The following is a 12,029-nucleotide window of genomic DNA, read 5'->3' on the forward strand; positions in this document are numbered from 1 at the left end:
TTAACTTAAACACATTTCTAATAGCACTAGCTATATGTTTATAGTTTAAATACTGACATTTGCATTGTTGGGCACTGAAAACTGTAATTTTAGGTACTTTTTTTGCAGTGGCAGTAAATGTGGTTCTGCCAGTAAATTTTATGATTTTTGTCAGTAATTCTCGTGCGTAATTGTGTAGACAGGGCCCCAGTGCACTGTATTGCCCGGGGGCCTATAATGCTCTTAAGATGACACTGCCTACCACAATGGCATATTTTGCCAAATCAAATCTGCTTACTACATGTTTAGCAAAGGTTTCATGGGTTTGAGGTATCATTTTTCTTGCTGTGGAAAAAAAATCTTTTTTCTCCTTTTTAACCACATAAATTAGTAGCTCCTATTGGGGTTGATTTACTAAAAGCAAATCCACTTTGCACTACAAGTGCACTGCAAGTGCACTTGCTTTAGATCTGAGGGGGACATGCAAGGAAAAGAAAAAAAACATATTTTTTGTACTGACACACACACTCACGTAGGTCAGGGTATGTGTGTCAGGTAGGTCACCCTGCGCCACTCCACCGACTGCGCCTGCACCCCCCCCCCCCCGGTGCCGGCTTGGCTTCGGGCTGAAGCCCCTGGTCTTTTTGGCACCTAGCAACGCCCCTGGATGGCAGGCTTATAAATGTTCCCGCGGACAACGGTCTGTTGTAAGACAAGTCCATCACAAAAAAGTCCAAAGTACAAACACGCATGCTCGGAATCAATGCTCACCAAACACAACATTAGCAGAAGGTGCCCAAAGGGTGGTGCTCAAGAGCTGAATATTCTCGTAGTACGTCACTACGTTCGTGTTTGTTGGCTGACAATTTTGTGCCCTTACTATGCAAGACAAGTTCATGGCCAACGCCCTTCGTACAAAAGTCTGATGTCTGTGTATGAGGCTTTAATGTATGGTGCTATTCCCATTTCTAGTCGTACCAACTTTGGAAGGTATATAAGGAAATTACTACACCATTGACTGTGATCACTATGTTAATCCAGCCTTCTTATCACCGGTACATAACCAAATTTGCATACCTGGCTGGACTTAAAGGGGTTGTAAAGGTAAATGTTTTTTCACCTTAATGTTCCTTCGAGAGTCCAGCGCTTGCCCCCGTCATCCTCCTGGGTTCTCAGCCTGGCTATTCATTGGCTACACTGGATGGATTGAAAGTATCGCAGCCATTGGCTGGCGCTGCTGTCAATCACATCCAATGACGCGCGCACCGGGGGGCGGGGGCCGAGCAGGGCCGTTTGAAGGAATTTGGGGGCCCCAAGCAAAATGGGGGCCCCCAAGCACCCCCCCCACACGCAAAGCTCACGTTAGCACTGCACTAATTTTTTACACCCATGTTCTTACTCCCCCCCCCCCTAGTCCCTATATTTTTCTATTCTCACCTCCTCTTCTTCCCTGTAGGCTGCCGCTGTAGCGTGGCCGAGCTCCTCTTCCTCCTGTCAGTCTGGTGTTCTATCATTATGGGTCCCCAGTCCCCTATCAGATAGTGCCCGGGCTGGGCCGGGTACCGCGCGGTACAGGAGATTCAGTTTCCTGTGTTCCCGGCCGGACTGAAAGGAAGTGAGCATTCAGTGTGCACTTCCTGTCAGTCCGGCTCGGGAACAGGAAACTGAATCTCCTGTACCACGTGCGGTACCCGGCCGGACTTACAGGTCTCCAGGATGGAGGAAGAGGAGCTCGGCCACGCTACAGCCTGGGAAGGGGAAGTTGGGGGCCCCAGGCCAGCTCGGGGCCCCAAGCAATTGTTTGTTTTGCCTGCCCTGTAGCAACGGGCCTGGGGCCGAGTGATACAGCCGGCGGCTATGGCCACGGGAGCGCGTCTGCAAGAACTTGAAGGTGAAAAGTTCTTGTGGGGGGGTGGGGGGGGGGAACAGACAGCCGAGGGACCCCAGAAGACCAGGTTCGGGGACACTCTGTGCAAAATGAGCTGCACAGTGGAGGTAAGTATAACATGTTTGTTATTTAAAAAAAAAAAAATTCTTTACTGATCCTTTAAAGTAGACATGTCATGAGAGAAGTATAGGGCTGTTTTCTGACATGCTTCTGAAAATGCTAGTTACCTGGCTGCAGCTGTCTTCAGTATTTATGAATTGCGAATCCAGAAAATGCATGCTGTAGATGAGTGGAAGAACAGTGTCAAAAAATTGCATTTTCTAAAGAAAGGTCAGCAATGGAAGATTACAGATAGGATATGTGAACTGTCATTCTCCATTCATTTAGTTAACCTGAAGTCACCTTAAAGTCTTCCCTAGGATCTGACCTTTGATTACACTGGACACTCTTCCGATGGTATAGTTGCCTAATTAAAGTGTGTTTGTTTTGTTCTCAAGCAAAGCCTTTTGCAGTAGACGTTTTTTACTCATTGTTCACAACAGCAGAAACCAAGAAGAACTTATGTTCCTTGTTCCTGGTTTTCAAGTTTGGGTGCATTTTATGCATTCCTTGTCACTGAGATGGAAACGCCTTAACACCAGATCTCAGAGTGGAAGATCAGCGTGGAACTGCCAGGTCAGGTATTAATGCTGCAGCTCTGCTAGAAGCAGGAATCGTGCAATCGCTGCTTTCTGGGCTCCCTGCGGCCTTCCCTGCCTGGCACTGATTCTGGAACTCAAGTGCTACACACAGGATCATGCACAGAGCTTTCCTGCTGCAGCCAAATCTGTCTCTGAGGATCTAAAAAGGTAAAATCATTACACACATTGATTTGTTAGCAGTCTGGGTAGCTGGAAACTTAGCAATGACATATTTTTTTTTTAAAAGAAATTATATATATATATATATATATATATATATATATATATATATATATATATATATTATATATATACATATATATATATATATATATATATATATATACACACATATATATATATATATATATATACACATATATGTACATAAAAACATAATTTTTATTTTATTTTTTATTTTACTTTGACACAGCCAGAGAAATGATGGAGGTATTCTGTCTGGTTGCTATGGGTGGATTAAAGTAGTGATACTTAATTTTTTTTTTTCTTAACAACCGATTTGGTTGACATATTAGAAATGGCAATGATTTTCTTTGTTATTGGAATTTTTTAATTTTTTAAATTTGTTATTCTTACGTTGGTGTACTGTATGTATAAAACAGAAGTTTGACAAGCTGAAGACTACCGACTGGCACATAACACTTAGGCCTCGTACACACGACCGAGGAACTCGTCGTAAATGAAACATCGTTTTCCTCGACGAGTTCCTTGTCAGGCTTGTGGAGAAACTTGACAAGCTTTCTTTGCGTACACATGGTCAAGACAAAATCTCGTCGTTCTCAAACGCGGTGACGTACAACACATACAACGGCAGGGGAAGTTTGATTCCACTGGCACAATACTTGGGGGCTGCTTTTGCTAATCTCATGTTACTGCGTGTTAAGTAAAAGTTTGGTAAGAGCCGATTTGCACTTTTCAGTCTGTTACAGACTGTTGACAAATGTGCTATCTCCATTACAAACGCTACTTTTACCGAAGGTGCGCTCCCGTCTCATACTTTATTCTGAGCAGACGCAGGTTTCTTAGAATACACACGATCGTGTTTCTCGTCGAAAACCAGCCCAGCGAGAAACACGACGAGGAAATTGAGACTCCCGTCGAGGAAAAAGAGAACTTGTTCTCTTTTTTTCTCGTCAAGTTCCTCGACAGTTTTCTCGATATAAAACATACACACGACAGTTTTCCTCAGAAAAAAAGCTCTGCCACCAAGTTTCTTGGTGGATTCTGTCGAGGAAAAAAAAAAGGGCGTGTGTACGAGGCCTCAGATATGGCAAATGATAGTGCGCTTTAAAATTTTATAGCCAATGCCTAAATATGTATTCTAAAGCCAAATAGAATTTACGCAGCAACTGTGCTTTTCCTGGTTGTAGATGATGTATAATTCAGGTAGCTAATGAACACCCGCTAAGTGGTTACCAAAATGACAATAAGCACATTTGTTTTACAATTTACTCTCCGGGGTCATAACTATAATCCCCCCACCTTGTGGAAACATCATCAGTCTGCGTCGTTGTGGCCCAGCAGTATGCAGAGTCATTGCTTCACTACGCAGCACGCCGTGTGTACTGCAGTGTTGCCCCGGGAGCCAATAAGCACCACATTTCTATGACAGTGGTGTGGATGGGACATTACCTTTCTGAAATGTATATTCTTACCTTCATATTCTGAAACATTTGTAAGGAACAAAAACGTTGTTAAAGCCAGGCCCGGATTTACTCCCTTTGCCGCCCCAAGGCCGGGTCCTTGGGAGGTGCTGCCGCCAAAACTGGCATTAAGAACCAGGGGGGGGGGGGTTCCTTTTCCCGAAAATTACATTGAGAGCCATCTCACCTCCTCTTCCATCTGTTTTCTCTCCTCTCACCATCCGTGACATGACAGGGGGGAACTCCCGAAATAAAAATAAAAGTGTCCTCTCCTCTGAGCCGCAGTGCCGCCCCTGCACCCACTGCCGCCCCAAGGCCTGGCCTTGTTGGCCTTGTCTGGAATCCGGCCCTGGTTAAAGCGTAATAACCCATGGTGGATTTTACATTGTCAGCTCAGTAAAGCCAGCCATCGATTTTGATCCGTCTATGGGCAATCCATCGATCGACTTCAGTACAACCAGCCTGCCCATAGACAGTTCGAAATTCATCCGATTCATCTGATTCCAACGAAACTGTCTCCTTTGGATGAAATTAAATTGATTGTTTCGGTTTGTCCTGATAGTTTTGGTAACTCGAAGGTCTCCTTCACACAGGCATACACCGAATTCCACGGGAAGATTTAGGCCGGATTCACATGTGCGGCCACGGGTTCATGCCTGGGGTCCGGTTCAGGTGTGATTCAGGTCCGAATTTTTGCCAGAATTCGCACCTGAACTGGACTCAATCATGCACAGGACCCTTCTGCAATCTGAACCGCGGCCGCCCCGAACCTGTGTAAACCGGCTCCATTGAGAGCTGATCACACTCGCATTTCATGCGAATTTACTTCGGCGAAACCCGCATTCTATTCGCATATGTGAACTCAGCCTCAGAGGTTTCCTGTGGCTGGGATGACAGGTGTATGTGAGTAGTGGTGGCTGCTCAGCCTGTCCAATCTAATGACTACAAGTCCCATTATGCCTCTGCTTTTGGGAGTCATGCTTATAACTGTCAGCCTTGAAATGCCTCATGGGACTTGTAGTTCCTTAACAGCTGGAGGGCCACAAGTTGAGCATTCATGATTTAAAACATAGAATAAATCTAAATTAACTGAATTGCATAAGCAAGTCTTTGATATTACTTGTTGCCTGTGTTTCATCAGATTAGGTGACCCGCCAGAAAGTGTAAGTGAAGTGACATTTCGTCGCCGCCATCTTACTACACCCCACACTTGCCCATAGTAAGGATACATGGAGAAGGGGGTAAGCGGACATTATTGTTACACCCATGGGAATTTTGCATCCTACACATTTTTTTTAACAGTAAACTGGGTTTAATAGTGAAATAGAGTACTTACAACTCCATCTTACTGTTTAAATGTTGAATTTTAAAAGCAGCAGTGTTCTGTCAGATTGACAAACCTGTAAGATCAGCACGCTTGCCTTTGCTTTTAAAATTCAACATCTAAACAGTAAGACGGAGTTGTAAATACTGTATTTCATTATATAACCTCAGTTTACTGTGAAAAAACATGTAAAATACAAAACTTCGGTGGGTGTAACAAGATGTCCACTTACCCCCTTCTCAGGCCCCGTACACACGTCCGAGGAACTCGACGGGCAAAACTCATTGTTTTGCTCGTCGAGTTCTGTGTGAAGCCGCGGAGGATCTCGGCGAGCCAACTTTCCTCATTGAACAACGAGGAAATAGAGAACATGTTCTCTATTTGGCTTGACGAGGAACTCGTCGGCTTCCTCGGCCGAAAGTGTACACACGGCCGGGTTTCTCGGCAGAATTCAGCTCCGATCGAGTTTCTGGCTGAATTCTGCCGAGAAACTCGGTCGTGTGTACGGGGCCTCAGTGTATCCTTACTATAGACGAGTACGGGGTCTAGCAAGATGGCGACAACCAAACATCACTTCCGTGACACTTTCTGACGGGTCGCCATATCTGACGAAACACCTGAGGCTAATAATAAAGGAAGCTGATATATTTTAAAATAGGAGAATTTTATTCAAGAATCATCACATCTAGAATAAAAAGAAATATTAGAAAGCGGAATTCTGTGAAAGAGTGGCAGCAATTGTAGCGGGGAATACTGAACAGCATGGAAGTTGAAGCATAACTAGGATCTACGCACATTCATTCTCAGACAGGTAGACCTGCTCTATGCGCAGTGCCTTTCATTGGGAATATCACTGTAATGCAGAGAGCTGCATTGCTGAAAAAGGATCATGTGCCCCTTTCTAAATATTGTTCCATTGTCAGCTCTTTCATAATGAAGGGATTGCCTCAATTGAAAGAACATTAACACACAATGTAACGCACAATGTAAGATTAATGGTAACTCTCTTGTCATACATTGTCACATGTAAAATCACACAGGTGTGAACAGTACAAGCTCTCTGCAAAAGTGTGACTAGGCCATTAAGGTATACAGTAAACAAAGCCAATGCTTGTTATGCAGGTTTCAATAGAGTTGCCATTTTTTTCTGCTGTCTGTGTCCCCACTGGGGGGATTCACTGGGAGAAAAAGTGACGCAAAATCCAAAATGTGAGAGTTGTCACTGAATCAGAAGGTGAGGGGGACATTTTTTCATGGGGCCATCGATTGTGGTGACTACAGCCTACGTACACACGACTATTTTTCATGATGCAATTTTTTAAAATGGTCGTGAAAAACTATCGTGTGTGTGCTCCAGGGCATTTTTCTCGATGAGAAAAATGTCCGTTAAAAATCTAGAACCTGCTATATTTTTTATCGTCGTGAAAAACGGTCGTTTGTACGGCTTTAACAAGGGGGAAAAAACGTGCATGCTCAGAAGCAAGTTATGAGACGGGGAAATTAGCATAAGCAGCCCAAAGGGTGGTGCCATTCGAATGGAACTTCCCCTTTATAGTGCAGTCGTACGTGTTGTACGTCACCGCGGTTTGCTTGAGCATTTTTTTTCACGATCGTGTGTATGCAAGGCAGGTTTGAGAGGAATCATGTCGAGAAAAACGTTGTTTTTTTTAATGTCATGAAAAACGGTCGTGTGTACGTGGCATTAGGCTAGGTTCTCATTAGCCTTAAGCCTCGTACACACGACCGGTTTTCCCGTCGGGAAAAATGCCATGAGAGCTTTTGGCCCGGAAAACCAGCCGTGTGTATGCTCCATCGTAGTTTTCCCAACAGGAAAACTGCCGGGGAAAAAAAGAGAACCAGCTCTCTTTTTTCCCGCCAGGATTCCCGGCGGTTTTTAACCCGGCAGCTTTTCTATGGGAAACACTGCGATGGAACATACACACGGCCGGGAATCCTGACCAAAGCTCTCATGGCAGTTTTCCTGTCGGGAAAAGTTACCAAGCAGGTTCTCGGTTTTCCCCTCGGGTTTCCCGTCGGTAAAAAGTCAGCCGGGAAAGCAATATGTGCGTACGAGGCTTTATTCTTCTTATCTACACAGTGGATCACTTTTCAAAGTACGTCTAAGCAGCTGCTGTCAGGTATTTAGGAGGCATTCCTGTTGCCTCCCGAAAGCCTGTTTTTGTTTTTTTGCCAGGTGCCTATTTACTATGGGAATAATAAACCACAAAAGCTTGGCTCGTGGTTGTGGTGCAGGCCCATTGACTTGAATGACCAAGTTTAATAGGAGATGCTGCCTGTCAACTTAACATGCCGTGGTAAATTTGCTGTGGCCATAGCATATGATTAACAGCTCCCTTTCATCTGTATTGTGGACTTTAGGAGGGCAGTTGGGGCAGTATAACTGCAGCTTAACCGCCTGTATTTACCATGTCCCGGCTGTCTGTGTGAGCAAGACCTAAGGGAATTTCTCCTCACTTTGAAGAGGAAGAATAGCCCAACTATAACTAAAAATGTTTCATGGCCCCCTTCTCCTACCTATCCTGCCTACCCTGTATAAAAAAAAAAAATATCTGTATACAGGCATACCCCACTTTTAAAGCGGGAGTTCTCCCATAAATGTTTTTTTTAACTTCGATTCCCTTAGATTGATGCTCGTTGTGTCTAGGGGAATCGGCTAGTTGTTTTAAAACCCGAGCAGTACTTACCGTTGTAGAGGGCGATCTTCTCCGCCACTTCCGGGTATGGGTCTTCGGGACTGGGCGTTCCTTCTTGATTGACAGTCTTCCGACAGGCTTCCGACGGTCGCATCCATCGCGTCACGAGTAGCCGAAAGAAGCCGAACGTTGGTGCGGCTCTATACTGCGCCTGCGCACTGACGTTCGGCTACTTTGGGAAAATCGTGACGCGATGGATGCGACTGTGGGAAGCCTGTCGGAAGACTGTCAATCAAGAAGGAACGCCCAGTCCCGCAGCCCATACCCGGAAGTGGCGGAGAAGATCGCTCTCTAAAAAGGTAAGTACAGGTTCGATTTAAAAAAACTAGCCGATTCCCCTAGACACAACGAAGGCTTTCACATTGAAGCGATGCGCTAGCAGGAACGCTCCAAAAGTCCTGCTAGCCGCATCTTTACCGCGGTATAGGAGAGGTGTGTTCACCGCTCCTATACCGCGCCTTCCCATTGAAATCAATGGGAAAGCGCGGTAATACCGCTGTAATACCGTGGTAATACCGCCGCAACGCGGGCGGTATTAACCCTTTTTCGGCCGCTAGCGGGGGTTAAAACCTCACCGCTAGCGGCCGAATATAGCGGTAAACACGATGGTATAGCCGCGCTACAAATAGCGTGGCTATACCGTCACCGTGGCTGACGCTTCAGTGTGAAGCCAGCCTTAGCGGTGAACCTCCGCTTTAAGTACACAATGGGGATTATTTACTATCGCTGGAAAGCACAAAATCAGGCTCTCTTCTGCATAGAAACCAATGAGCTTCTAACCCCAGCTTGTTCAATTAGGGCTGGTAATAAAACTTGGAAGCTCATTGGTTTCTGTGCAGAAGTGAGCCTGATTTTGCGCTTTCCAGTTTTAGTATATAAACGTAAAAGTAATAAAATAATAATAAATAAAATGTCTCCAAAAGGAGCTGACAGTTAAAAATCAGAAAGTTTTGGCGTTATTTTAATGAACAGCCGCTTTGTCGTTTTCTGCTGTATATATATATATATATATATATATATATTACATGACTCTTTAAACTGAATGCCATTACCGTCCAGCATATTTATGTTTTTATGGAAACTTTTTTTTATTGACATATCCTCTCTATAGCATTGAATGTTTGTATATACTTTTCCTTTGAGACATCTTTGAAGGCAGCCAAACTTTTTGTTTAAATCCATTTCAGTATCTAATTAAACAAATGTTGTGTTTGGAGATTTTAGATCCATCTGTCGGAGTGCGTTGACATGCAGAGTGATTCACCTTTTACCTTCTCATAGAACAAAGAAATCAGATCTTACATTATAAAAATCAATGCTCGGTGTAGCTCTGACCCTGAGCAGAGCTGCATCTTAATTGCACCACCAGTGATAGCTCTGTATCCTATTGTTTTATAGTGATTTGACACAGATGTCAGTTCCTTTTATGTATTCTGGTTGTTTGTAGACCAAGTCCCATTGAGCCTTGCAAGCTATCATTGTGATGGCTATGGAACAACATATAAAAACAACATCCTTGCTCATCTCCATCATTAAAATACAAGTTTTTGAACTTTAATAATTGGGAACATTGCATGTCACCACTAAATGTTTGTCCTCCGTATACCCATGCACATTGAATTAAAATTTGGACACAATAAACTTATTTGTGCTAGTATCAGCTTAAAGTAGATGTAAACTAGATTCATGAAATTTGACCTAGGCACATATATCTGTAGTGTTTTCTTATCTCTCTCCAAAGCCCTAAGTCCTGTGTCTTTTTGCTGCTTGGTTTTTCTGTTATCAGCATGATAACTTCTGACAAGTTCTCCAACAACCAAGATCAAACCAGCCTGGACTTTGTGTCGGGATAGGTGCTATAAATAGATTAGCAGAGAGCTGGTCTATTCACAGCACAGCTCTGCACATTCCTTCTTTCCTGTGCCTTTGTGGAGTGATGGTGTGTGCCTTTCCTCCAATCAGCTGTCACACAGTGTACAGTGGGGATCGAAAGTTTGGGCACCCCAGGTAAATATTTGTATTAATGTGCATAACGAAGCCAAGGAAAGATGGAAAAATCTCCAAAAGGCATCAAATTACAGATTAGACATTCTTATAATATGTAAAAAAAAGATAGATTTTATTTCCATCATTTACACTTTCACAATTACAGAAAACAAAAAAATGCTGTCTGCAAAAGTTTGGGCACCCTGCAGAATTTATAGCATGCACTTCCCCCATTTGCAAAGCTGAGACCTGCCAGTGTCATGGATTGTTCTCAATCATCGTCTGGGAAGACCAGGTGATGTCAATCTCAAAGGTTTTAAATGCCCAGACTCATCTGACCTTGCCCCAACAATCAGCACCATGGGTTCTTCTAAGCAGTTGTATAGAAAACTGAAACTGAAAATAGTTGACGCTCACAAAGCTAGAGAAGGCTATAAGAAGATAGCAAAGCGTTTTCAGATGTCAATATCCTCCGTTCGGAATGTACTTAGGAAATGGCAGTCATAAGGAACAGTGGAAGTTAAAGCAAGATCTGGAAGACCAAGACAAATATCAGACAGAACAGCTCGCAGGATTGTGAGAAAAGCAATTCAGAGGAGTTGTGGTACACTATTCCACTATAAAGAGATACTTGTACAAATATGGTCTTCATGGAAGAGTCATCAGAAGAAAACCTCTTCTACGTCCTCACCACAAAAATCAGCGTTTGAACTTTGCAAATGAAAATATAGACAAGCCTGATACATTTTGGAAACAAGTTCTGTGGACCGATGAGGTTAAAATAGAACTTTTTGGCCGGAATAAGCAAAGGTACGCTTGGAGAAGAAAGGGCACATAATTTAATGAAAAGAACCTCTGTCCAACTGTTAAGCATGGGGGTGGATCAATCATGCTTTGGGGTTGTATTGCAGCCAGTGGCACAGGGAACATTTCACGAGTAGAAGGAAAAATGGATTCAATAAAATTTCAGCAAATTTTGGATGGTAACTTAATGCCATCTGTGAAAAAGCTGAAGTTAAAGAGAGGATGGCTTCTACAAATGGATAATGATCCTAAACACACCTCAAAATCCAAGGGGGATTACATCAAGAGGCGTAAACTGAAGGTTTTGCCATGGCCTTCACAATCTCCTGACCTCAACATAATTGAAAATCTATGGATAGACCTTAAAAGAGCAGTGCGTGACAGACAGCCCAGAAATCTCAAAGAACTGGAAGACTTTTGTAAGAAAGAATGGGCAAAGATACTTCAAACAAGAATTGAAAGACTCTTGGCTGGCTACAAAAAGCGTTTACAAGCTGTGATACTTGCCAAAGGGGGCAGTACAAGATATTAACTCTGCAGGGTGCCCAAACTTTTGCAGACGCCATTTTTTTTCCCGTGTAATTTTAAAAGTGTAAATGATGGAAATAAAATCTATTTTTTTTTACATATTATAAGAATGTCTAATCTGTAATTTGATGCCTTTTGGAGATTTTTCCATCTTTCCTTGGCTTTGTTATGCACATTAATACAAATTTTTACCTGGGGTGCCCAAACTTTTCAATCCCCACTGTATGCCAAGAATCCACTCCCAGTGCTTAACAGGAAGAGAACATTTCTAATAGGACATACACTTTCTAAAGAATATATAAAGCTGAAGATAGCAGATATACATGTAAAACTTATGTAGTGAAATTTCTTTCATCCCTGTGTATCATCTGAGGCTGTTCACGTCATTGGGTATATGTGAGGGTTTACATCCACTTTAATTATTAGTATCAGCTTAAAGTGTATGTCCACTATTGTGTATGT

The 12,029-nt window shown here is 43.2% G+C and overlaps 1 protein-coding gene across 1 annotated transcript in view; it reads left to right on the forward strand.

Annotated features, from left to right (window-relative positions):
- Positions 1-2,491: 2,491 nt before the first annotated feature.
- The window catches only part of VGLL1 (vestigial like family member 1), a 44,435-nt gene continuing 34,897 nt past the window's right edge, over positions 2,492-12,029 (forward strand). The window contains exon 1 of the mRNA XM_040323755.1: positions 2,492-2,715. The gene's annotated coding sequence lies outside the window, so the exon portion shown is untranslated. The remainder of the gene's footprint in view (positions 2,716-12,029) is intronic.

This window comes from Rana temporaria, chromosome 9, assembly GCF_905171775.1.
Source record: "Rana temporaria chromosome 9, aRanTem1.1, whole genome shotgun sequence".
Classification (NCBI taxonomy): Eukaryota; Metazoa; Chordata; class Amphibia; order Anura; family Ranidae; genus Rana; species Rana temporaria.